The 27,015-nt window shown below is 39.0% G+C and overlaps 1 protein-coding gene across 2 annotated transcripts in view; it reads left to right on the top strand.

Moving 5' to 3' along the window:
* Window positions 1-27,015, top strand: part of ADD3 (adducin 3) — a 92,433-nt gene that overhangs the window by 20,967 nt on the left and 44,451 nt on the right. For both annotated transcript variants that reach the window (XM_084210110.1, XM_084210109.1), the window contains exon 2: window positions 12,543-12,589. The gene's annotated coding sequence lies outside the window, so the exon portion shown is untranslated. The remainder of the gene's footprint in view (window positions 1-12,542; window positions 12,590-27,015) is intronic.

Here is a 27,015-nt window from a genome sequence, read left to right on the forward strand (position 1 = left end):
TGGTTCAAGGAATTTTGGAATTTTTTAGTAGCAGGCAAAGAGGACAGCAGTGGTTTCCACTGCCTCTCTGGCACGTTTAACCTTGGCATTCTCATCTATTCAGTTGTAGCCCTTCCTTTGGTAGGTCACTTGATTTCTGCATGGTTGGCTTGCTGTGTGAGGGAGAAGTAGGCTGAAATGAAGACAATCCCACCTCCTAAACATGCCTGGAGTGCGTGCTAGGACTCATTTCCACAGTAGGCATGAGGAGGTTAGCTGCTTGCTCTGGGTATGGCTTTCTTCCTCTCTCCTAGGCTGGTATGTGCTCCTCAGCACAGGAGCTTTTGACTACAGCCACACTTAGTGGATATTTTGGATACAAAACCAATCACACTTTGCTTGAATGAAAGTAAAGCACTGAACAAGTTTTTTTTGCTTTTAGCATTTCTAGCAGGGCAGTAAGAGGCAGCCTCCTTCTGTTTGGAGAAATACAATTCATCTCTTTTGGAATAACCCATAGAGTATGTTTGGCAAGGAAAGGCTTTGAGATTCAGCAGGGAAAAATGCTTCATTATATTTTATATATATATATTTTTATATATAAATCCCACTGAATACAGAAGGTAATCTTAAGAAAGCGTGTTCTTGCCAAAGACAAGATCAAAGTCACTTGATGTTTCCACATTGTGTTTACAGCTAAAACCATTGTTCTGATTTGCATTCAGAATGATGCATGTGACAGGCCATTATCTGCATTATTCAGTGTGTATAATTAGGCATTTAGTTTCTTTTCCTTTCAGAGTATCTGTGCAGATGTTAAAAATTTGAAGTAAAAATTATCTGTGCGCTTTGATACAGCATTTGCATAATTAATTTGAGAGGTTGGTCAGAAGGATTTATTTTGAAGCTTTTGTGCCTAAAATAGGTTCCATTGATTTATGGTCAGAAATGAGTATTGATGTGTGTTCTGCAGTGGAATAGCATAGTGGAAATAATACCCCAGCCTGTGGTAATGTATTTGGGATTTCAGGACTGGGTGTCACCTCTCGCCATCAGGCAAACAGTTTTAGAAGTAGATCTTAACACCGAGGTTTTGAGATGCATTGATGTTTTCCTTCTGAAAAGGAAAGCTGTGCAGAAAGAATTGTCACTGCCCAAACTGATGCAGCAAACCAAGGAGAGTTCCCTCTCAAGCTGAAATTAGCCTTACTCAAACACCTGTGTTGAAACTGCTTTAGAAACGTTCTATTTTCATTTCACAATCTAGTTTTCACTGAATGTAGAGGGGACCTGAATTTATATTGAAATGTGAATTTAAGATAATTTAAAAAAAACCAAACAACAAGCCCTGTGTATACTCAGAGAGAAATTGTGCTGTGAGAATGATGGATAACAAGAGTTGTTTTCCCTCTTGCAGACAGGTACATGTGTGCAGCCTCTGTTGCTAAGCAGTGAGTTATGTGGCTGGTTGATAGGAGGAATGTTTCATTTCAGAGTGCACCACAAACCTCAGAAGTTTTAAATTCTCCAAGGAATTCTGATTATTTTGGCCTGGAGGATCTCATCATCTGGAGCTCCCTGGTGTAGCTGCCCTTCTTGCCTGGCTGCATCCTGAGTGCAATCCCTGCACATAGGGTGCAGCACCAGCTGGGGAGAGCATCCAGAGCAGCCCCGTGCCACCAGGTTGGAGGGATGCTCTCCAAAGCCCAGTGCTCATCACAGCAGGAAAACCTGCTTGGCATTCATGGTGTGGAAACCTCTCTTGAAAATCAGCACCTTTTTTCTGACCCACTTTGAGTTCTTGGACAGAAAAGTTTTCTGCCTCACTAGTTGAAGATTTGTTTTTCCTCTGAAAGAGGAACCACGAGATGTGGGCAGTCAGATTTTCTATAAGTCACAGCAGAGCCTGTGCATGCCTGAAGGAGCAGACTATATTCAGTGCCAGCTGTATTATTTTTAGTGTCTCTTTCTGCACTGCAGTTGAGAGGAGTAGGCTGGCAGTGGCTGTGAGCTGGTGTGCATCCTGCTTACACCTCTGTGCTCTCCCTCAGGGATGAGTGCCTCGCCAGTGAGGCTGCCAGTTAAATTGCAGGTTCAGGATGCCAAAGGTCCAGTCCCTTAATCAGCTTGGAGTTTTGCTTCATGTGCCTTCTGCAGCTGATGCTGTGTTTGCTACAGAAGCAGCACAAACACAGAAATTTTGTCCCTTGGATTCTGCCCTGTTTCCTTAGAAACTAATTTCATACCATAGCTGCAGACTGAGCATCGAGTCACTTTTTGTTCTCTCTGTTAGAAACATGTAATATCAAATTGAGGCAGGCTAAGTGCAAATATATTATTCCTCACTTCTTGGCAGATTCTTCTGTTCTTTGCAGCAAATATTCTCCTACTGATATTTTTTCAACTTGGATGCTCTAGAGAACAGGGCCCATTAGGCTGTGATTGCTATTCCTTTGATTAAAGCTGTGAGGAGTTGTCACTGTTGCAAGTAAAACTTATTTTTAGTGGTTTGCATAAAATGTTCAGCTTGTGTCTCAAGAAAAGAAAGTTCAGGGTTTCCTGAATGTTTATTGTCCATGTCTTCAAAAAGAAAAAATATTGCAAATTTGGGGGAAAATTTGAACAGCTTGAAATAGAGGGGAAGAAGTCCTTTCTAGTAGAGGTGTTGCTCAAATGATAACAGATCTCCTGGGGGTTTGTTTCTGATAAGTAATTTGGCTGTGCTTCCCTAAAGCAGAGATATGTTGCATCTTTACAACACTTCAGCTACTTTTAATGACAAACTGTGTTTATTTGCTCTCCTGGTCTTTTGAGTTTTGGAGATGAGGAGGAAAAAACTGGGAAGGGCCAATGTTGAATCATTCTAGAAACTGGCATCTTTAAAAGAAAGCAAGCAGAATGTGCTAGTGTTTGGGTGAGTTATTTCAGTAGTTATTTTTTCATGTGGGCATATTCATTGCATTTTTAATTAATTGTTACCTCTGCTGTGTATTTCCTGCACTAATGAACTTACTGTGACTGTGGTATGCAGCCTACCATACATCTGTAATTGAACTTCTACTCCTTGGTATTCCAGAAGAGCTGCTGAAGAGACAAGAAGATACTTGACATGATCATTAAAAGTCATTATGCCACTGAAGGGTCATTTTGTTGAATTAAATTCAGATGTTCAGCTTGAAAATAAACAACAGCAGGTAGTTCTCTTTAAGCAAACACCCCTCTCTAGAGGTATTTTTCTTCCTAGTAAGTATTTTCTAATTTATGTTACATTGGCATTTTTCCCTTATACAGGTATTAAATTAGTTCATTAAACTGAATTCATATTTGAAATTAGTCAGATGTTTGGGTCAGACATCAAAAAGCATTGGGGCTCGTCAATTCCTAGTTAGAAAGCTGAATGTCAAGCATCACTCATTGCTTTCATTAATTTTCTGTGTAACCAAGACACCAATCTGGCTTTCATTTAATCTTAATGCAGATTTCTGGTGCATGTCAACTGGAGCAGAGTAAATCTGCAAAATAGCTTTTAATGATAAGCTGTAGTTATAGACTACCTTTGATCGAAAGAGATAGTGTGCCCTGAAAAATAGGGTTATAAAATACTAAAAGGCAGACTTATACTGCAGCTCAGATAAAATAAAAAATAGGTGGGGTTTAAGGACATGTGGTTGAGAGTAAAACCAGTTTGAAGTAGTTTCTTGTCTTCTGCAGTTTGTGCTTTTTCTTCAAGTTTCCTCAGCACACTGGATCAGCAGTGTTGATTCTGATTATTTTGGCCTGGAGGGGGTCACAGCGCAGATAGTTTGATGAAAATGCAATTTTAAAAAATTGCGTGCTCCTCTGTCCTGGAGGAGCCAAGATGCAGCAGTCACTGCCAGAGGGAGGAATACCATTAAAATGGATACAAGTTCAAAAGTAAATGTTTGTCTATGTTCCTCTTAAAATTTGTCTCTGATCTTAGTTTGGCAATAGTTCATTTTATTTGCAAAGCTGTCACTTTTACTGTCTAAATAAACACTTTGGTACAATTGCTTCAATCCTAATCCATCATTCATGAACTTTCATGCTGTTTGTAAGGGCTTTTGTGAAGAGAGGGTGAAAACTGAGGGGGAAAAGAGTAATTTCTATTTTTTTTTTTTAAAGGCAGCAGGAGGAAATTACAAGCGAAGAAGTTGTATGACATCAGTAGAGCTCATGAGGGAGATTGAGTGAGGTCCCTAGAGAGAGCAGTAATTTTTTTGAAAAAATAGGAACTTAAAATATAACTACGGAGACAAGACAGACAGATAGTAAGGAGAATTTCTTCGTTCATGAGCAAGTTTGACTTTCTTCTTAGTAATGTAAATACAGTCCAGATGGCTGGAAAGTACAAGATGCTCCCAGGGGTTAGGGTGGAGGTTGGCTGAATTAAGCTTTGCAGAAGTCAAAAGTGAACAAGTGAGATACAGAGTTTAAAAAAATAAAAGTGTAGTTGGTTTTGATCCTTTTCTCAGGTCTGGGGGCTGAATTGACTGTTTCATGAGCATGATGAAATAAAAGAGTATAAGAGGCAAGGTTTCTGTTCATAATGTCATTATAAAGTAAGACAAATACTGATGAAAACCTATTTTTCTTCCACCAGTGGAGTTGGTCAGTTTGTAAACAAATCATAACCTCAACTTCCAAATACAGCTTGTTCTAATAAATAAAGGGCTTGGTATTTCTCAGAGAGAGGAGAAAAAGTGTTTCAAGATCTTTATGTATGTTATTAGCTTTGCAGCAATAATTTGGTGTCATGGATCCCCCTATGGCTTTATCCATAAGTTAATGCTGGAAGAAAATAATATCATACATTTAAAGTTTATGTTGTGAAACATCTTCTGATCATCTGTTGTCAGGCCAAGATTCCTTGTGGTGGTTTTGTCCTGCCTTGATGCAACTGGGCTGATTGCCCCACTAATCACCATTGGGACCATGAGAAAACCCTCTCCAGCCCCTTCAAACTTCAGCTGCAGGTCTTCACTTTTATTTCCACCATTCTCTTCCTGTTTGCAGGCACAGTATGGGAGGAGTTTTGTCAGTCTCAGAAAGAGCTGCAGAGTGCCAGTAACCCTGCTGGGGATGCTCAGAAGTAATGTTGCTGCAGTAGAATGAGAGTAATACTTCAGCTGTAGAGCTGAAAGACAAAACTCTGTGTGAGTGCAGGTATGGATTTGATGGCTTGCAAAAAAAACCCCAAAATAGCATTAAAGGAAAAGGTGAGAATAGAAAGGAATCAGTATCTGCTCTGGTGGTTGAAGCATTAATTTAGCAAGATTCCCTTCTTAGTAAAAACATCCTTAATGGACATTTTTAGGACTGACACGACAAAGGCAGCTTGCAGAAAGAATTGCTAAGAAATGAAACATAGAGTAAGAATGTGCTAGGTCTTGCTATATTATATACATACATACATACATACATACATACATACATACATACATACATATATATATACTTTATAGGAGAAAATATATGAAAGAGTCCATATGAATCTTGCCTTGCTTTGTATCCTCAGGCAGAACACTACTGCTATACCAGTGTTATAAGTGTGAATATTTAAGTGTATTTTTACATGTTAGTCTAGTGAGAAGGGAGTCATAAAAAATAAAAATACCTGCACATACCTGAGTGGGTTGGGAAGTTGGTCTTGTTTCCTTGTATGGGAAATGGAACCCCAGGGAGCATAGGCCTTGCTCCATGAAGTGCCCATTCCTTTCTTCAACCTTTGAGGCTGTGTTGGGTGCCCTGGGCAGAGAAGGAGGTGGATGGTCTGTGTACAGCACCAAGTTGCTTCCAGCTGTGCATTTGAGGTGGTTGGCCAGCACAACATGTCTGTGCAGTTCTCATTCCAGAAGTTCTCATGGCTGTGGAAGAGGAGGAATGGGCTGGTGGTGCTGAAAACAGAATGCAGATGCAGCATGACAGAAGGGACTTGCAGTGGGTGGAGGGTAGGATTTCTTACAACCATGAGTAAGTAGTCTTGGTGTTCTGGAAGGAGTATGCATTGCTAGGAGTGGGATCCTGCAAACCACAAGGAGAGGAGATTGGAGAGGATGGTTTCTGGTGGGAAACCAAGAGCAGCTTTGGAAATGACCATTATGCATTAGTAGGTGGGGTCAGAGGACAGAAGTGAGACTGCAGTAAAAGCTAATGGGTTGAAGTTGACACTGAGAGATTGGTAGAAAATGAGAGGTTTTGTCTCCAGGAGAGGAAAGCAGGAAACCTGTGTTAACAAAAGGTGAGAAAAGAGTCATGCCAGGCCTTGACATTTCCTTTTCTTTTTAAAAAGGAATGTAAGATGTTTTTTCTTTCAGGAGAGATTTAAAATCTGAGAAGTCTGAATACAAGAATATATATGTGGAGTGAGACAAAAAAGAAGCAAAGAGGGGTGAAAAACAGGTTCAGGGGCATTAAATAGCAGGTGAAAAATGCCAGGTGTCTTTTTCTTCACAATTGCCCAAACCTTGGACATGGCTTGAAAATTATTTTACTTAAATGGATTTGGTGTAGCTTTAACCTATGATTTTTCATTTTTCATAAGGAAGGCTAAAGGAGCACTGTCTGCCTCCTCTTGACTTTTTGGAGGCTTTTTTGGAGCTGCAGTTAGCACTTGTGTTTTGTCTGGTTTGACATGGCCATTACTGGAAGAGATGCAGTGTATTACAGTATATTAACCCACACCTTCTCTCATGCCAGTCTCAGCAGGGACCTCACCTCATTTAAGGGAGTAAGGGGAGCAGAAGTATATAATGCAGAAACTACTTCCCTGAGGCCAGTTAGAAGGTCTGTAGCAAAACTGTACCCAGCAGTCAGATAAGGCCATTCAGATGATTTCTGACACTGTCATTTCCCATTGCTTAGGCTGTATTTATGTGAAAATTTAGTAATGCAGTACTTAAAGTACCCCACCTGAAACTAATTTTATTCTTGCTGAGAAACAGTCATTAAGATAGATACCAGACAGCAACACTGAACTGTTGAGCACTGGGCCTTTGTTAGTGGGGTTTATCAGATGGCAAAGGTAAAATTAAATAGCCAGTATTACTATAAACAATAACCCATAAAGTAAGTGTGAATTAACACTTTCATTTTCATATGTATTTATTTCAGCCAGAAATCATAATTAAAGCTTTGCAGTTATTCTTCAGCAGCTTTAATTTGTAATATTTTTCTAAAATCAGTCTCTGCTTCCTTATCAGCACCAAAGCTTCGAGTGATTGTAGTGCTAATTCAACTTGAGTATGAATGTTACATAAATTTTGCCGGGTAGTTTCTTGCCATTCTGAACATGCATCTGGGTGCAGTGACTGTAGGAAAAGTTAAAAATGAACTGTGCATTTTAATGAAAACCCAAAAATAATTTCTTGCATCACTTGGTATTACTATGTTCTAATTATGGTGATCGTGGTGTGCTGTAAGTGCTGCCTTGCTTTATGGTCTGCAGAGTCTGGGTAGTTCTCTAGCAACACCAGGGAGATTAAATTGAAAAGTTCTTGGTGCATATTTTTTTTCTTAGGATGTTGACAGCAATAAAAATAAAAGATAGTTTTTGAGTTCTATTCTAAATCTCAGCACACTTTGATGTATCAGCTGAAGTGGGGTTTTGTTATCTAGTTAAGATAAAAACTGGAAAAATAAGTTTTGCTCTACTATTATAATTAAACCAATCTGTTTCTTTGTATAGTTTATGTTTAGAATCTTCTAAACAGGAGGGAAAGTTTCACATGTTTGTAAATTCAGAAAAGTTGAATTCTCCAAGACCAGCAGTGTGCTGTGATGAAAGGTCAGCTTTTGAGAGTTCAGTGGGCATCCCTTTGAAAGAAAACATCAAGAGATGCAGTAATTTAAATAAAGCCTAGCTTGAAAACTTTAGCTACTGGTTTAGCAACTCCTGGTAAATGGTTTTGTATGTGAAAATATTATGGGATGTAGTGGCTATTTTATCATTGATGATCTATGAAAGTGCAGTATTGACATGTTTCATTTATGATGGTGACCTTCTGTGGAGCCATTGGAACCTGTTTGGGACACTAAAGCCATATTCATTCTCCTTTTAGAAGAGCATGGAGGATTTTCCTGTGCTCCCTCTTGAAAGGGGAATTCCAAAATTTGAAATCCTGTAAGAGTGGTTTCCTTGACTACAAGAATAATAATCTCTCTGCCATGGATTGTAAACACTTCCACACTAGCAAAGTCTTTTTATGTCTCTATCTGAAGTTTGTCTGTCTTTTCTATCATCCAAAATTCTTGACTTGTTTGGCAAACTAGCTCCATAAAGCTTTGTCTTTCATTGGCTTTGTTTGTTTTGGTTTTTCCTTTTGAAAACAATTTGGTCTCTTTGTAGCACATTCCAGTTTTGTTCTCCTTTTGTGACTTGTTCCTCTTGCTTTCCTTCAGCTTGAATTGAGAATTAAGTGCAGTTGTAGCTCTGATTAAAATCTTGCCTTAATTGAGTTGCAAATTTGCAATGACATATATTGGTCAGGGTGCTGAGGTAGCACCTTTCCCATTCCTAGTGCCTTCCTGAATTCTGACAATAATGTTTTTTCAGTTGCCTATGTTCATTTATCCTATATTTCTCTCTTCACAGCATGAAGTTCAGCACAGAGTGTAAATTGCTTTCTCCATGATAGTGAGTTGTTAATTATCTGTCAGGAAAATTAGGTCTCTTTGTAAGTCCTGTCTTGCCTTTCCCTTGAGGTACTTGCTCCCTCTGATACTTGCTTTCCTTGTGCAGTTTCTGGTAGAATGTCAGTTGTGAGCATCATTTCTGTACAGGTACACAAACAATTCCACCTTCCTTTGGAGGGATTCATGGTGTCAATTGGCATTGCTCAAATAATCCTAAATGAAGAAGGTGGTGAGGAAATCTACCCATTAGATTTACATGGGTGTCTTCTAAGGTACAAAGAGTAGCATTTCTTTTCCTTCCACTCATTCAGTTGAGTACCAGCCCATGTTTTTGTGCCTCACCTGCCTTACTGTCAGGGAATGCTGTGGGAATGTGTCTTGTTACTGATATGCTGAGTTATGGTTGGGGATAGGGGTCTGTTTGGGGTTGGCAGGGATGCTAACAGTATTTAGGGGAAATTCGACAAATAAGTAGAAGATGGCAGTTTTGTTAATCAAAGGTGCTAAATGATTAGGCAGAAATTCTCTCTGTAACCCCTAGGAGCTATGTTTTTGTTAAGTTTCTCAGGTGCTGATTTATAGTAAAGATGTCTTGTGGCCCTGGTAGGACAGTTCTGTATTCTATTATATCATCTGTTTTGTATGCTGAGTGCTGAGAATGGAAAAGATGGAAACATGGTTATATTGTCAGTTGTTTCCAATGTAGAATCTCTGTTTGGTGGAACTGTTTGCATTCCTGTGGTCAGCAGTATAAGGAAATACCATGTTATGAAAAATTCCCAATTGTTTCCTTAAGGGCTCTTAGAGTTGCACAATCTTTTGATGGTTTTGTTTGTTAGAAAAAAAAAAAAGAACTTAGTTGCCAGCTCTTCAGTTTGGAACTCAAAATTCTCTTAAATATTTACTAGAGCTTTGCTTTTATACTCAAGGTTTGGATTCAAACCAGAGTGTATTTTCCTAATGCACACTGATCAGCCATTATAATATGAGTAGTGAGGAAGATTATAATTTCATTCCAGGGCATGTTTCTTTGGGATATCCCAACAGTTCCTGGACTATCCATCATTGTGATTACTCATAGTTTCTGGATGCAGCTCTAAAACATTACTTCTCTAGAGAGGCAGAGGTAGCTCTCAAGTAACCAAGTGGCTTTTGCGCTTTAATTCTCAAGATAAATGGTATTTCTGACACAAAAATTCTTTTGTCCTACAGGCTGAAGCCCACACTTAGCATTTAATTTGTACTTGTATTTTCAATATCCTGTTAGGATTTGTGTAGTATGTCTGATTTCTGACATATGCGGTTATTCAGATGTACTGAAAATTTTTTCGAGGCTGTTCATGTTCAATATCTGTCTCACTGCTGTCATCTCTTGAGTTAAAATCCATCTCTCTTCCTAATTTATTCATCTAAGGATGTATATTGTTGTGGTTTTCCCTGATCTGAGAGCTGACTCTGAGTTTGTTCTTTAATGTGTGACTGTTACTCCTTCCCAGATTTTCTTTTTCCCATTCTTTTTCCCATTTTCTTTTTCCCATTCCCATGATCTGTATCCTTTGTTACTGATAATATAATTTTATTTTGGGCATGGAGGCATTTAAGTGATGAAGAAGAGCTGAGAATGTGACCTAAACAATGCAAAGTGCAGTGAAGACATTTCCTGATCAGTGCCTGTGTCGAAGTTTCTTGCTCATACTCCAGGACTGGGTAGTATGGGATGAATGACCCTGGTGGATTAAGCAGAGGGAATTAAGTCATGGCACTAAATGGCAGAGTAGTTTGATAATTGTCTCATATTTTTGTTGTTGTTTTAATAGTGATAATTTTGAAGTTTGTGAAAGTGCTTTGAGTGGTAATAGGGAGAAGGGATGTGAAGTAGAAGAGATTGCAGCAAAGAGCTTGTGACAAAGGACAGGAAAAAAATTTGCTCAATAGCATTTTATGTTTGCAGTGTCACAGTTTCTGGCTTTCTCCCACAGTACCTCCTTCTACTGAGAGCTGTAGGATTTGCAGTCTGTGCAGTGCCCAGAGGTGGGGACAGAGCTGAGCAAGCTGCCCATTGCTGTCCTGGGGCTATGCTGGCCCTCCTGGGAGGGGGCAGGGCTGTGCCACACTGGGGAGACTGGAGTGGTGTCCAGCACCTCAGATATGGCACCTCTGTGTTCTGCCAACCAGTGCTACTAGACCTGAAGCTGGAAAATTGGAGAGACTGAAATTTTCCTGTCTGAGAGTGGTCTGTCAATGCCCTCTGGAAACAGAAGCTGCTAGCCTGGAAGAGAGTCTCTTCTTGACGGCTACGCTTAAAATAACATATCAGGAGCTTGCGTAAAAATAGTATTCGCTTATCTCTAACAGTGTGAAGTAGATGAAAAATAAACTGTACTCATGCCAAGAATAAACAGTCACGTTAGAGTGTTTAAATTCCTGGTGCTGTGGAGTACTCACTCTCTAGCGTGGCATTTTGGTGCCAAGGGATTTCTTCTTCTTACCCAGTCACTGCCATTGCTTTGTGTGCTCTGCCAGGGAGCAGTTGGCAGGACAGCAAAATGAGCAAATATGCCCAAGCCCAACAAAGAGCACCTAGGTAGAGAATTCTGTCCCCTAAATCTCCCCTAAATCTGTACTCCTGTCAGGTCTAAAAGTAGATTAAATAGTCTTGTGGCTGTTTGCCTGTATTACACCTGTAATACTCTGTATAAGTACATTGTTCATTCCTAAATGCAAACTTGCTGGGCAAGGCATTGACTTTATATAAGTAAATAATTCAGTGAAAATAGACAATTTGAACAATAGCAAGATGCAATAACGTCTTATTTTTACTTCTTTCGGAATTTTATTTTTTGCTTTAGAGTATCTTGTAATGACTGTGTCTTCCAGTAATTTTGTATCATTCTACTTGCATTATTTTTGTGCGCACTGGTTTTTTTGGAAGTCAGTTCTTTACTCCTGAAATTCATGGAGCATGTTGAATAATCCAGCTTTTAGTGCTGATGGGAAATGGGATAACCAGGCTGCTGAAGTGTTGAAACTGGTGAAGTATTTGTAGTGTGATATGCTGAGAAAACCTCAGCAGTAATGCTTGAGGAGAGAATGGTTGAAAGAGTCTGTTGCAACCTGCTGAATTCAAATGGGATAACAAGTTGGTGAGAGGTACCAGCCTTGCCTCATGGTAGGCTAAGCCCAGTGTTTTCACAACGCATAAAATGTCTAATTTGCAATGTATAGATCTTAAAAAATGTAGCGTATGTTTTGTATGCATGTATGAAAGGAAGGAGTCTGGCCCCTGTCCCCAGGAAATAACTATTTTTTCTTGGTGGAGTAAAAGGGTAAAAGGAAAACGTTGGAAATAATTTGTCAGCTTTGACTGAAGATAACTTGTGGTCGAAGCCTGTGAAGATGAAAGATGATAGAAGTAAAAATTGCCATTTTATTTACTCATTTTACATTCATGTTAGAAGATGAATGCAGGAGGAAAACCCATTCCTGCTGGGTGGTGGGAAGGGGTCAGAGCAGGGGGGTTGTTTCCATAGGGGCACTGGGTGCTGTTCAAAGGGAGGTGTTGTGTTCCTGTGCTCTGCTCCTGCCCCAGCTCAGCCACTGCTCTGGAGTTCAGCTTCCTCAGGGCTACCAGAGGAGTTGTGGATTGGGGCTGTTATGCTCTACTTTAAAAATGCAGCAGGTAGTCTGGATTTTCTGAGTTGTAACCTGGTCAGTGTTGAGATTTCCAACTAGACACTCTCTAATGAGGCTTCCCTTTGAGATTTTCTTATATGAAAAATGCATTATAGTATAGCAAAATAAAATTTAATTCAATGAAAAATTCTGAAAAGGGTTTCAAGAAGCTAATTGTACAGTATATTCCAGTTGAGAAGCCTACCAGGAGTCAGTCATGTCTTTCTTCTGTTTTACAGGTCATCTGTATTACTGGAGAGGAGGACAGCTGTGGAAAAAACTCAAGGTACCTAAAACATTTTACTGCCTGAATTCTTGCTGCATTCTAGTGTAACAATATTAAGGGGGAAGAATGAACTGAATCAGTGAACTGCCACTTTTTAAGTGGTTTTATTAAAAACCACAGACAAAAAACCCCATCACAATAATCTCATTAATGTTGTGCAAAATACTTTTGTGGGATGAAGTTTTACCTTAGCCTTGGTATGTGTACAGGAGTCTGAACAAAGCTGCATAATACTTGCTCTAAATATATAATAGAACTGCATAGGCATAAGTGTTTTGATGTATCCTGCAAGTTCCAGCATCCAGTGAGGTAGATATTCCCTTTTTGTACAGTGGGGTACAGGCACCAGCTGATGATAAATATCATCAAAGACGAGTGGGTGGGGTGACTGAAGCTTGGACTTTGTTCAGGGTGGTTAGCAGACTTAGCTAACAGCAGTTACCTGCTCCATGTACAGCTCCTAAAGATACAAAAGGAGTGGTATGAAGATGGCAGAACCTGAGAGCAGCCTGGATTCTACAGGCTGGAACTGGGGATTCTTTTATACATTTTTCAGACACTTCTGTTAATGTCTTACAAATGTATCTGTAGTATAGATAACATATATTGTGGTCTTTATAATAATAGGCAGCAAACACTCTGACAGTGGATTATTTTAGGGATTTGAGTGCCTAATCTCTTATCTGAAGTATTTTTTGTCTAGCACTCTTTTATCTAGCTTCTCAGGTCTTTATTAAAATAAGACAGTGTTATAACTTGCATTTTCTTGTCTGTTATGTAACTAAAAAGACTATATTAAAATAATCCTGTTGCTAGCACTTGGATAGGGTTCTTTTGAAAGATTTTTCTTAGTTGGGGAAAGTTTTTCTCCTTTCTTTGCTGTGAAGTATTATCTGAGATGCTTCATGTAGTTTGCAAATGGAACACTATGAGGCAGAAGCAAGGAAGAAGTCAAAATATTGTCACTTCATCAAAGTGGAAAGACAATGGCTTTTAGTAATAAAAGCTGATTTTATATTTCTGTGCACTTCAAATTGAGAGGAGCTGAGCTGCCTTCTTCCACTAAGAGTGCATCACCTTGTTCCTTGTGAGTAGTGATGTGGTGAACTCTGGTCCTTTCTGGCCTGTGGATGCTAAGTTTGTGTTGTTTGTAGCTGTGTAGGTTGCTTGTGCCACACATGCAAAAGCAGTTTGCTGTAGATGAGAGCAGAGTTTATATGGAATTAATGTCTCAAATTTCTAATATAAATACAGCTTTTGGAGACGAGTTACATTAAGTCTTTGTGATTGATGGAAAAAACCATGGACATTTTCTTTTTGTTTGAAGAATGTGAGAAATTAAAAGAAAGGGCAGTGCAACTTATGGTCCTGGTAAACACAAAATGACCTGCTGGTGGTAGTTATGCTTACATTGCACGTGATACAAAGCTACTCATGTCTGTTTTTCAGACAGAATTGAAAATGCAGGAGAGCAAAACCTGTCTGCTGTCCAAGAGCAAAACCAACAGTGTTGTTGTCACTGATGCTTTTTCATTTGTCAATAATGCCTTTCATTTCAAGAAACTGGGTAATTTGTTGGTCCTTTCACTTTTGCTTTAAGAGGATTCAGATCATTGGTTCCATCTTGAAACTGAGGTCTTCTGTGATGCTTGGGGTGTTTAAAATACAAGATGTTTTCCTGGGATCTTGGGAGACTGCTAGACATGGAGCCCCAGTGTGGCTGCATTCCCTGCAGTGTTGGACTGGCTTCTCCTGCAGGCTCCTGGTAAGATGAGAAGCTGGCAAAAAGCATAAAAAGGAATTAATGTGTAGCTGGAAAAAACATTTTATCTGGCGTCTCCAGTGCTGAAGGAGAGGTTTCTATCTCTTTGCTCATTTTAGACAAGGGATTTTACTCTTGACGTTTCTTTCCCCCTTGCTGTGCAGAACCTGTCAAATCCTTTTCCTGACACTTTCTCCCCCGTCAGTCCCTCAAAAAGACTTCAAAAGAGATTTTTCCCAATTGCAGAAGGAACCAGGCATGGCCTTTCTAACTCACCCTGCATTTGAAGCATTGATAAGTAACATGTGGCTGGCTCCAAACTGCTGACTTTCCCAGCCATTTAAAAAAACATGGAGTATGGTTTTAAAAGAAACTACAGGATTGTTCTCCCTTCTTTGCAGTTGCCTTTGTGTAATGTGTCCCAAGAGGTTTGATTCTTTTCTGTCTGAAGCAGTGAGAATTCACTACTGTCTTTCTGATTAACACATATTGAAAAGAAATGTCAAATTTTTAAAACTTTTCCATATGGGAAGAGTTTCTTTATTCATAATCTGTGTCACGCTCTTTAAGTTGTAACTTTCTTTTTCTTTAATGCTTTTGGATCATCACTATTTGGAGGTGCCCTAGCAGAAAGAAAAATATTATTTTTAGAACTTGATACTGAGTAAGAGGAGCCTGGAATCAAAATCTACTGTCTTGCATAATTGTTTAAACCTGCTATGGAGTTTGGCAAAGGTAGAGACTGACAGTTCTTTTCCATAAAATGTGGTTGGGGCTTCATGTGTATGCCTGAGGACAGCCCTGTTCCTTTTAATAAGAGTTAAGCTCTCTTATAAGGCGAGGCTGAAGATGAAGAATAATGTAACCTGGGGAGTTTTGAGCTTATTCAATAATTCCAATCTGATGCATTTCATTATAATGATGGGAGAACATGGTAAAACAATGGTCTTTTTATTTCCTGCTCTAAGGAACAATTTAAAAGTAAACCGTACAAAAATACAGTAAAGATGCAAGACTAACATAAATCTGTCTTCCAATCTATCACCTGAATTGATTTTTCTTTTAAAAATAACAATGAAACCCCAAGCCCTCCCTGAAATACAGATAGTGTAGCTGTATTACCCATAACCATTTAACTTGGTCAAATAAAATTCAACATTGTCTCTTAGCTGTTGGGAAAGCTGCACTCTCTCCATGGTTTGTGTGAGGAGAGCTTAGATCTTGAACTATTGAAATGTTCAGAGGGTTTGTTGGAGCTGTTTTTGAAAACATCTCACAGAACTCTTAAGATTCAGCAAGTTGGTAAAGTTGATATTTCTTTTTTAATGTCTCTCTCTGATATAAAGCATCTTTCTAAGCTGGAGGTGGCATTACTCATTTAGACTTTTAAAATCCCCTTACACATAGGACTGAGGAAGAGGCCAAAGTAGAGCAAAGCAGGACAGTTGCCAAAGTATTTTTGCATGTTACCAGTGTAGAGTTGACTAAACCCTTTGTCTGTGCCCTACTGAAGTGTCAGCCTTTAGTGTCCCATTCCTGCCACCTGCACACACCCTGTTTTCCAGCTCTGCTGAAGGTCATGTTCCTAACTAGGCTGCTGTAGTGTTGATGGTTTGGAGCCCCTGGGCTTTCTAATCCTTGAGAGAGGCTAGATGTGTTTGTGGGACTATTTTAAGCATGCTCTTGAGTGCTTTCCTCCCACCCTGCCCAGCATCTTTCAACATTCCCTCTCCATTCTCCAAACAGCCCTCACCCTTCCAGCCCATCAATGAAGAATTAGGATGAACATTGGCTCAAAATCCCTTTAGGCATGATGCTTCCTAGGATCAAGCAAAGGAATAAGTGTTTACTCCTGAATGTATTTATGCAAACATGGAAAGATTGTGTTCTCCATCTTCTGTCAGCTACCAGCCCTGATGGAACCATATTTAAACATCCTAGAAGCCTGGGGTCCTCTGGTTAAATGTAAATTTATTGTCCCCTCTGAGCCCCATTGTCAGTGAACTTCCTGATTTTGGTCAGGTTTTTAATTGGTGCTGTTTAAGTTGCCCAGATGTGGCTCTTCAAAAGTCAGTGACTGTAGATAATCCTGTCTGCATGAACGATGAAACAGAATATGTGACACAAGTGTATTCCTGCCTTAAATGCCTGTTTCCAGTAAAAAAATTCCAATTCCAGTTGTCTTGCAGTCTGATAACAAAGACAAAGTTAAACACGGATTTGGGCTTATGCACATTTCATACAATTATGTAATCTGATGCTTTTTTCTCTAGAGAATCAATTTAAAGCTTTTTTTATTCCTAGTATGAGAAGTTTCAATGCATAGAAGTCTGAATCTTTGCTTTTATCTCATTAAATATTTGTAGTTGCAGGCAGTAATATTTGTTCAAGCTGTATCTGCAATCTGTGTTTTTCTTGTTCAGATTGAAAGGTAACCACATTAATTGTGCAGAAGATTTGCATTTAAAGTCCTGCATTGGTTGGACTTTTCTTTCCTGTTGAGATGAAGAAACTCTCTGGAGTTCTATTCCCGTTTACTTGGCTGTCTCAACCTTGTCCTGTATGGATGTGACAATGGTGTTTTATCTCCTCCACTTCTCCAGCTTTCCCTGCTGGTGGTAGTGCTCATGCTGAACTGAGCTGTTCACTGTGACCAGTTCACCAAAGCACTGGAGCTCTGCCCAGATACTCATAACAAATGAAATAAAATGTGGGATATATATTGTGCAAGTTAAAGTAATCAAAGAGAATTTTAAAAAAAAAAAATTGAGAGATAAAAGGAGATCCTGTTCAACATTTCTATAGCTGTTGCCTTTCTCCTGGAAAAACACTTGCTTTGTGTGTAGCTCCTGTTGCTTTTAGTACATATTTGAAAGAGCTGAGGGGTTGTTGGTTGTGTCTTTAATCATTATTTTAAAAACACAATAATTTTCACCATAGATTGTTGTTACAAAATAGAACCTGGTTCTCTGTAACCTCAGTACCAAGTGATGATTGTCATGTCTCAAAAGAGCCAAACCTAAAGTTTCTCTGGCATAAACAGATTAAATTTGAGCACTTGTACTGCTTCTCTCGCTGTGATGGAAAGCTGGAGTAGCTTAGAAGTTGAGGATGAGGAAGATTAATAAATAAAACAGGAACACATCACCCTAGGATACTTCCAGAATTGCTGCTACTTGGATGATCCATAGCAGTAAGGAAGGCTTATCCAAATTCCTGCAACCTTTTAAATGTGAATTGGGTGCTTGAAGCAAAGATCCCACTTCCTCCTGGGGCATGCTGCTAATCCTGAGTTGGTACAGAATTTCTGTAGCTGTTACTTCTGCTGAGGATTTAGGAAAAAGACATTCAGGCTTTCAAGACAGCACAGCTTTTGAAGGCTTTATTTCACTTATGTTAAAATACTGAATTGTTGGTGCTGGTTTTTTTTTTTTTTTCCTTTTGTCTTTTGGTTTGTTTTTTTTTTTTTCCCTGGAGTGCCTGGAACATGTTGAAGAGTGTTGGATTGCTCTTTGCCATTTTCCCTTTCCGAGGTCCTTTTCATGGAAACAGTTTGTTGGCAGCAGATAAGTTTCTGTATCTCATTCCCAGTCAAATTCCTCAGTCCATGTGATAAAGAGTTTCATGGGAGGCAGGAAGAGGAAGAGGACAGCATTCATGTGAAGTCTCTGTTTGCAGCAGGGAGCAGAGTAGCTTGGTGGACACCTCCAGAAGGAATTGTAGGGAGTTGCTGGGGGCATGGGAGAGAAGAACTGGAGCTCTGGCATTCACCACACAAAAAACATTTTTCAGCTGACACAAGAAGGCTGTTAAAAGTTAATAATACAGATTGTTTTATCACATCCTGTTAATTATAAATTAATGAAGAACAGCTCTGCAAAGAGGAGCTGATGTAATTCTTCAGTTGCTTGTGACATGGCGATCAGATTTTCAGCTCTTTCTGTATGGGGATGGAATTAAAGCTGGAAATGCTATTCAGAGTTGCAGACTGGTATATTTCAAGTGATCAGGCTTATAACTGCAAGAGAACAGATCTACCTTAAAATTAAATCTTTTGTCCAAAAGATTAACTCATTCTATTTTGCAAGCATTATAGCTATTAATGAAATGGCTTTAATTGTGCCTCTCTACATCTACCACATTGTACTTAATTTTTTTTAATTGCTCCTTGGCGTAGGAATAAATCTGTTCCTGATGACTTAAAACTGCTGAATCTTTGTAAAGCATAAAAACCCAAATGTGGCTGGGTGTGTAATAGTTCACCATTGTGTGTTTACTGTGGAGATTGTTGGATTTTATCAGGTTTGGCTTTATTAGTCAGCTGCATACGGTGAATGAGGAATATGTGTTTTAAAACTGGATTGTTTTTCTAAAGTAGTTATAAACCTTGAACCTCTCCCACTCAGTACCAATTTAACTTCAGCAACAGCCTGTGGATTTGTGATTTTTCCCCCTTTCACTTATTGAGCTGTATTCAGAGATTATAACATCCTTAGCAAATGTTGATATTTAGAAAGTCAGTTTTTTCTTTCGCCTCTGCTGAAACTGGATTTGTGTAACTTCTTAACAGTTCAGTTGTAGTAACATGAAGGTTTTCTCTGTCTGCTAATGACCAATGACTCTTGGTGGAGAAGAGTGTTAAATGTGGAAGTAAGTTCAAGGCTTGATTTTGCCGTGTGTCAGGTAAAACTAACTCAGTCAAGTTCTTTGCAGCTGATGCTCCCTTAATTCTGCTCCTCCTGCAGAGCTTAGGCTCCTAACTGAGACTTGCCAACACTCAAGTCTCTGCTTGTTATCAGCGTGGAGTGCTAGGAACTGTGATTTGTGGTGTGTCAGGCTGAGGGGAGTCTTGGTTGAAGGGGCATGGGGTAAAACCAATCACTAACAAAACATGAAAGTCTGATTTCTTTATGCTCCACATTCAGGAGCAGTTTTGCAGTGGTTGACAGTTGCTGCTATTGCCCAGTGTCTACATCTTAACATAGAGATAAGGAGGGTTTCGTGTCAAGAAGCTCAGTTTGAAGCTTATCTATACCAGTAATTGGAGTAACCTATAATTATCTAAATTTTAAATTTAATTTAATCACTTTTTTTTTACCAACTGTAGTGCAGCTACTCAAATTGGTGAGTGAATTGCTGAATGAAATGTGTTTATTCTCCATGGAAATGGACCACTTATACTTCACATGGGGTGTTACCTTAGATTGAGTTAATTCTTCTAATAAACTAAAGCAGTCAGTCCCTCAAATATTACAATTAAACAACAATAAACCCATCTGCATTCTGTTAGCAGTGTTTGAGTATGTGATCCTTAAAAAAAAGTTTTGAAACATCGTGACACACAATACCAATAATGGTTACATCAATTGTTTGGGGCAGCAACCTGCTACCATGAAAGTATGGAAGGAAGCAATTTTGTGTTTCCAAATCTTGTGGTTGCAAATCTCAAGCTTGTTGAAGACAGTGACTTCAGAAAGCACCAGTGTTGCTCCCAGTATGTTTCTGTCTGGGATAGCAAAGCTCTTCTTTCCTGGCTCCCAGGAATGTGTTTGTATGATTCAAGTTCAGTGGTCTGAGCAGTGCAATTTCCCTGCCAGCCTTCTGCCTTTGCTAGTCATAAAAATGAAAATACTTGTTATAAGGAAATTAAAACCTGCACGTAGTAAAGTGGCTTTTAAAAGAATGAATTAGAAGTTGGATAAAATATATACCCATCTACTGAAGACTTCAAACTTTTTGTTGTTGCTACTTTTTATTTTTAAGAAGCAAGGAGGGGTTTATAGCAGGGTTTAGGAATCTCTTAGCAACAAGGAACCATCTTTCAAAAGTTGAAGTATTTGCTGAAGAAAATAGAAGGGGAAAAAAACTCTCTCACAAATTAAATTTTAAAGTATAATAAGTCTGGCCAAAAGATATTCTGAGAAACAATTTGCTAAAGATACCAGAGCCAGCAATAAATCCTTTAAATTGAATCATTTCAAGTACATCAGGAATGAACATCCTGCCAGACAGACTGGAGAGCTGATAGATGACTGAAGTATAGAAGAAATACATGTTGAATATAGGGCATAGTAAAAAAGCTAAATGGTTTTTATCCAAGTTGACTTTCCTGAGAGATTTTAGGGCAGAAACTTCACTTTGTAGGTCATATTTCGAGAATTGGTCTCAAATTAAAATGTTGGTTAAGAAGATTTTTAGAACATAGGAAAAAAAAGTGGCAAATTGCCAGGAGTAGATACCATTTACCCAAGAGAGCTTACAGTAACCACCAGTGACAACATTGATCTGGCAACTGTGATCTGTTGCTTAAAATGGCTGCGAGATCAGAGCAGGAAGATAAACAAACAAAATTTGAATGTATTAAAAGCATTCCAGGAATAGCCAGGGAACCACAGACCTGCAGGTCTGTACAGGTGAGTTGGTGTGTTCCATTAGGAACAAAGACCACAAAATTGGCAAATGCGTGGGCAAAAACTTATCTCAGGATTTGAGGGAAGTGCTCATGTGCATTTCAGATTGATGGCCTTTAACCTTAGGGTGGGACATGCAGTTATTTAGGTCTTGTTTGCCTCCTCTTCAGCCTGCAGAGTTGAACTTGCTGTTGGTGTGAAATGCAAAAAAAAAAACAACCCAATCGCTTCCTCTGTATATGGTATAACTTTTTGAAAAATGTACTTACTTAACAGCCAGGAATAGAATTCCATACCACAATGTAACTTTGTGATAAATTAAATGGACCTCAATAAATAACTGGATTATAGGAAACAGTGGACTGAAAATAACTGCGTTGCCTCAAGAACACTAAATAACACATATGTAATAAAGATCTTCATAACTGCTGATGCACATTAATTTAGATGGGAATGTTTGTTTCATTTTGGTCAGGTTCTGACCACAAAATGTAGGTGAAGCTTATTTGTGATATGTGTGGCATTGTCAGTAGGTAGACTCCTCTGAAATCTGCCAAGTCTGAATTTTCTTCTGTCTTTGTATGTGATTGGCACGCATCACACTGAATGTTTGTGAGTCTTTCTTACATTACTGATAACACACATTTCTTGGTAAGAAGATACAAAATAAATAAGATAAAGTGTCATATTGGCATCGTACCAGGCTTTAGGAAAAAAATATTGTTTGGACTAAAAGCAGTCTCAGGCTTTTTCACGGCTAGAGCCTCTTTAAGGTACTTAATGGGGGTGAAATAGCTTTAAAGTGAAACAGATTTACTAGACCAGCCAAAAGGCCCTCTCCAGCATCTGTCAGCTTTATACCAGTTTTGTACCAAATAATTACAAAATGACCAGAGGTTACCAGAAAGATAAGGTTACTTCCATGGAAATATTTTCTTTCACCAAATCTCTCCCTTAGGCTCTGGGAGTCTACACTGTAGATAAAATTATGCTATTCTCTTTCAAGCATAAAACATGAAGTTTGCACCATTGCTATTTTGCACATTGTGTCATATGGAAGAAAGCATATGTTTGTAGGTGGGTCCTGATAAGCTTGTATGATTTAGAAAAGTATTCAAAAATCCTCTCATCTTCACCATAACTTAGCGTTGCGTGTTTGTCGTGCATCATGCCAATTCAGCCCTGGCTCATCTAACTGTCGTGTAAGGAGGAGAGCATAAATCAGCTTTTACAAAATACATTTCAGTGCAGTACATTCAATACATTTCACTGCAATAAACTCTTTATTGCCATGAATTCAGCAAGGTGCTTGTAGTGGGCTGATGGATGAGAGGGGTTTTTGTTGTTGCCTTTACTCCACTTTCAGCATGAACCATTAAAGGATTTCTACTATAAAGGAGTGCTTTGTTTATTTACATGTCATGCTAACACTGAGATGTAGAGACTCTAGTACCACACTGATGTCAAGAAGTGTGAGTTGTGCAGTGCATTTGCTAACTTTTTAGCTCATTTTTCATTCTTGACAGCAACAGTAAAATACTGAAGACAGTCTTTGAGATGCACATTAGCTTCAAGCACTTACTGAGAATGAGAGAGAAAGCCTTGTCATTAGTTTAAAAATCATTTATGGAACTTGTTAAACACTATTTCCTATTAAGCTTCTTTGCTTTATAGTAGTCTCCATGGATGAACATTTTTGTAATCAAATAAATTTGTATTTTGATTGCAAACCCAATAAAATATATCTGGTACCTTTCTTCTGTTCCTCCTTCCTTCACTTTTCCTCCTGTTCTATTCCCTAAATGTTGAGATTTTATTCCTTTATATTTTTTGAGGAATTGGTCATATATTTTTACTTGATGATTTTTATGTTGGCAGCTCTTGCTCTTGGTATTCTGAAACCTTGTTTGTGCCTGGTTACAGTTTCTCCCAGCATATTTAAGTCTACACTCACGCTGTTGCCAGATCTTGGGATGTGCTTGGCACTGAGGTTCTCGTTTTATACTGTGCTGTATCTCACTGCTGAGAATTAGTCTGTAGTACGTGTGGTTGACTTAGGCAACTTAAAAAAAGACCTCTGGTTGTGAGATGCATAGAAAAGTGTATTACCCATTGTGCACATGAATTTAATTGTTTTTATATCTGCCACTTGGATTTTTTTCCCCTGGGCTATTAAAATTGTTGTGATCTCTTCTTCCATGTTCATTCTGTCTTGCCTGTAGCTTGTCATTGTTTCAGAGCAGCACGTGCCTTGCATAACTCGAGATCTCTGCAATATCAGTGCCTGCTTGTGGATTGTGTGCCTCTGTTGGAACAACTTTAGGTCTGTGGCACAGCCAATGAAGTCTAGATAATTACTCACTTCATGCCAGAGAGAGCTTAGTTGGACAGTGAATTCAAGTGCTATGTAATTATCTGAAGTTAGGCAGAAAGAATTGCACTCTAGGACCTAATGATTTCATAAACACAAATGCTGAACATGAAGATGTTAAATTTCAGTACTCAGTAGTTAATATAGATGATAAATGAAAACTGTTACTTTAGGACTTAGGGATTTTTCTTTCAAACTGGGAACTTTTAGACATTGAGCAACTTTGTTCCTGATTCACATCTCGGAGAGAGAAGAACTTAAGTCCTCCCAAGTGACTCACAAATTATTTAACTGTGAAGTATGAACTTCTCTTGCAAGTTCAGATGGTGCTATTTATCCTTAACTATTATGTGATGTAAGCATTTCTAGGCACAATCAAACAACTTCCACATTTTAATAATTATTCCAGTAAATGTGATACGTGTTCATATTCAGCATAAGTAAAACAATTTGCATGTATTACAGCTAGGGACCTCCTAATCCCTTTTGCATTCTTCTGGTGTGAATTTTTTTGCTGTGTATCAAATCTGAGAAGTGTGCACAACTAAACCTCACTATTACTCATCTGTAAGTCTGGTTTGGGACATAAGTGGTATGTGGGCTTGGAACTCTCTCTGCATGTGAATTATAGACTTAGTGACTAAAATTTATCTCCAGTTTGAAGCATCATGCCTAAATTTAAATGGTAAATCCTTACGAGTGGTTTATTTCTGGGATAGATCTTTCATGCTTTTAAAGAGTACATAGATCTTGGATAGGTTTGCTTCACAGCAGAGAGTTTTGCTCTGGAGAAGTAGCAAACAGAAGAGACTAGTCAGTGAGGAGTTGTGTTTACTTAGCCAGTTGGCATATGTGCACTTGCAAGATTCAGTTGAATAATTTCTATTTGGAGTGCTCAGCTGAGTTCTACTGATGCAGTGAAACTTACTGTTATCACTTTTAGCATCTATCAGTGTTTTCACAGCCTTCTATCAAAATATTGCTGAAAACTGAGCCTGAGAAACAAATTTGTAATCAATAACTAACACCCATTCTAGTTAGTGTGGCTGGGGGAGGAGGAATTTTTAAGTTACATAATTTTTTAAGACATCTGCAGCTCTATCGCCATTCCCTTCTTTACTGAGATATCTTCCATTTTGAGGTAAGTCTAAAAAAGCCTTTAATCCTTCTGGGATTTTTAAGGAATTCTCCATGTTCTGCTGTTTAAAAATACTTTTGTCTTGTAGAATAAGTAGAATATTAAGAAATAAAATTATTTGCATTGCTGAACTTCATATGAAAAGAACGAATGGTCTCGGGAAGGTGGCCTGCGTACCTCGGAGGTCTTGGCATTGCTCAGTGTGATGTGATTGACTGATCACCTCCAGAAACTTTCTGTGCATGTTTCTAATATGTGAGAAGGCCAGGTTTTGCTGTGGCAGACAACAAGCAGCATAAGAAATCATCCCCCAATGGATTTGCCTAATGTTGAGTAGATAAAAATGAAATTGTGGGAAGAATGATGAGTGCTGTTCTTGCTTTGCAGCAGCAGTGGAACTGTTCATGCAGCAATATAGTGAGATTACAGCAGTCTAAATTGGGCTGTGCTTCTGCTTTTAAAATGTGCTGGTTCTGTTTAGCCTTTATTGAGTCATTGGTTCCAAGAGAGAAGAAAGGGATGGTATTTTAAGCTGTATGTACAAATTCATATCTTCCAGTCAACCATAGGGTTTGGATTTACTTTCCTTGGGAAGCTGTAAATTACTGAAACTCCTCTGCTTTTCTATTTTCCAAATTTTAACACCGCATGCTTGTATCATGGTTTTGGGGATTATAACCTTCCAGAAGCATTGCTCTAAACTTTAGACAGCCTTCTTTGAAAAGGCAATATTTAAATATTTTGTCAGTCTTTTTTGCTCAAAGGATATTTTCTACCATTTGTTTTATAACTGTATGGACATATCACAGTCTTATTTCTGCAGAATGTTTTTCTTTCCACACATTGGGGCTCAAGCATGTAGTATTAGCATACTCGGTTTATTCAGCAAAATACACAAGCTGGTACTTCATTGCTTTTTTGTGAAGGGAATAGCCCTGTGATGGTTACTTCTTACCATAGGCACTGGTCCTGAAAATGGTCAAGTGAAAAAACTTTCTTATTAGTGTCATTCTTTTGAATACCTATGCAGTTTTGAGAGGACTGATTGCTCCATCCAATGAAAAGGTGACTTACTGCTACCAAAAATCAAAGGAGCTGTTTTTTACTGGTGGTGTTGGAGTCGAAGAAAAAAATGCCAATAATATATATTAGAAGTGTTTTGCTGTGTGTGGCTTTACCCAGCAAAAAGGAATCAATTGGAATTTTTATATGTGGACTGGCTTAGATTAACGGAGGGAAAAAATACGTTTTGTTTTGAGTTTTTAAATTATTAAAAGTATTAGAGGAAAAAATGAGCTGTTCATGTAAAGTGGTGAGTTTGAGTGGGCAGAAATTTCCAGGGTTCTAACAGGGTGAGGTTTGTCGATGGTACCAATAGCATCCCCCTCTTATATACTCTCTGTCTTTCCTGAAATCCCAAGGGTGGCATGAGGGGATTTCATTCATAGGAAAGACTCTAAAGGACTGAATTCTGCCTTAAGTTCTGGGGCCTCAGGGCTGCAAGCACTAGTGAGATTACTTAACAATAAGTCTTACTCTAGAATGGATGGAGCTAAGTCTTTGTACTTTGCTGGGAAAGTGTGGTCCCAAGTGAAAGTAAAAGCTTTTGTGAAGCACCACCGGTCTACCTGTCTGACATCAGCCAACAGAAAAACACCTTGGCAGAGCTGACACAGACATGCAGGTTCCTGAGCTCATCCCACCTTGTCTCTGCCAGTGATGGTTGTGCCCTGCAGGCTGAGCCTGGCTTTGCTGGCAGCTCCCCTTCCCCCTCGGCCTCCCTCTCCCCCAGATAACTTTATCCTCATATCACAGATACTCAGTCTGGATTTCATTTCTTCCCCTGCAGCTCCGTGTGATCCCGCGCGCATTCCTGACACGTTACCAGCAGCCCACATCCCCGAAAGGGCCGTATCAGCTTTCAGTGGCCAAAGCTCAGAGGGGAAACAGCCCAGTTCCTCCATGCACAAACAGCTGGGCAGTTGTGGATGGAATTAATTGCTGATATGCACTGGGCTGTGTTTTTCTTCTCTTGTCATTTCCTTTGCAGCTGTGAAAGGCAAGGTTTTAAGGCTTTGAAAACAGCACAGAGCTTCTCAGTGGGAGTAATGTAAGAGTACTGAAATATATGTGTAGATTAGGATTTGCATACGAAGTAAAACCTCTCCTAAGATGTAGCAACCAGCACTGCTGATGTCGATATTCAAATTCCAGGTGCACCTTGCGAAATTAATTTCTGACTTTGGATTTCCAGCTTGAGAAAAAAATCTAGCTGAGGAGATTTGGATTTCTGAAAGCAGTAATCATTGTTCTCTGAACATAGGAGTCTGAAGTTGAGCGTTGAAAGCAATCCGTTATGAAAATGGTTGTCTTCCATGTATACTCTTGGAGCTAATTTATAAAATGAACTGATGCTGCTTTTGCCAAATGTGAAACAGTCAACTTGCTGAAAGTCATGTTCCAGCCCAGCAGTTATGGGAAATTTATCACGGGGTTGGAAAATACATATGTTATCAACAGGGCTGCATGTCTGCCTCGAGGCTTCACCCAGCCCATAACAATCCAAAAACAAACCACCCATCACAAATGAAAAAATGCTGTCAAAAGTAGGTTCTAAGCCCTAATGCTGTCAGAAGCTGCAGCATGCTGGGCTTAGTTGTAAAATCAGTGGAAAAATGTGTGGTACCTGTTGTTGAAGATAACATTTTGTGAGCTTCCAGTATGAAAGTATAACAGATATTTTTC

This window comes from Fringilla coelebs, assembly GCF_963513975.1.
Source record: "Fringilla coelebs genome assembly, chromosome: 8".
Taxonomy (NCBI): Eukaryota; Metazoa; Chordata; class Aves; order Passeriformes; family Fringillidae; genus Fringilla; species Fringilla coelebs.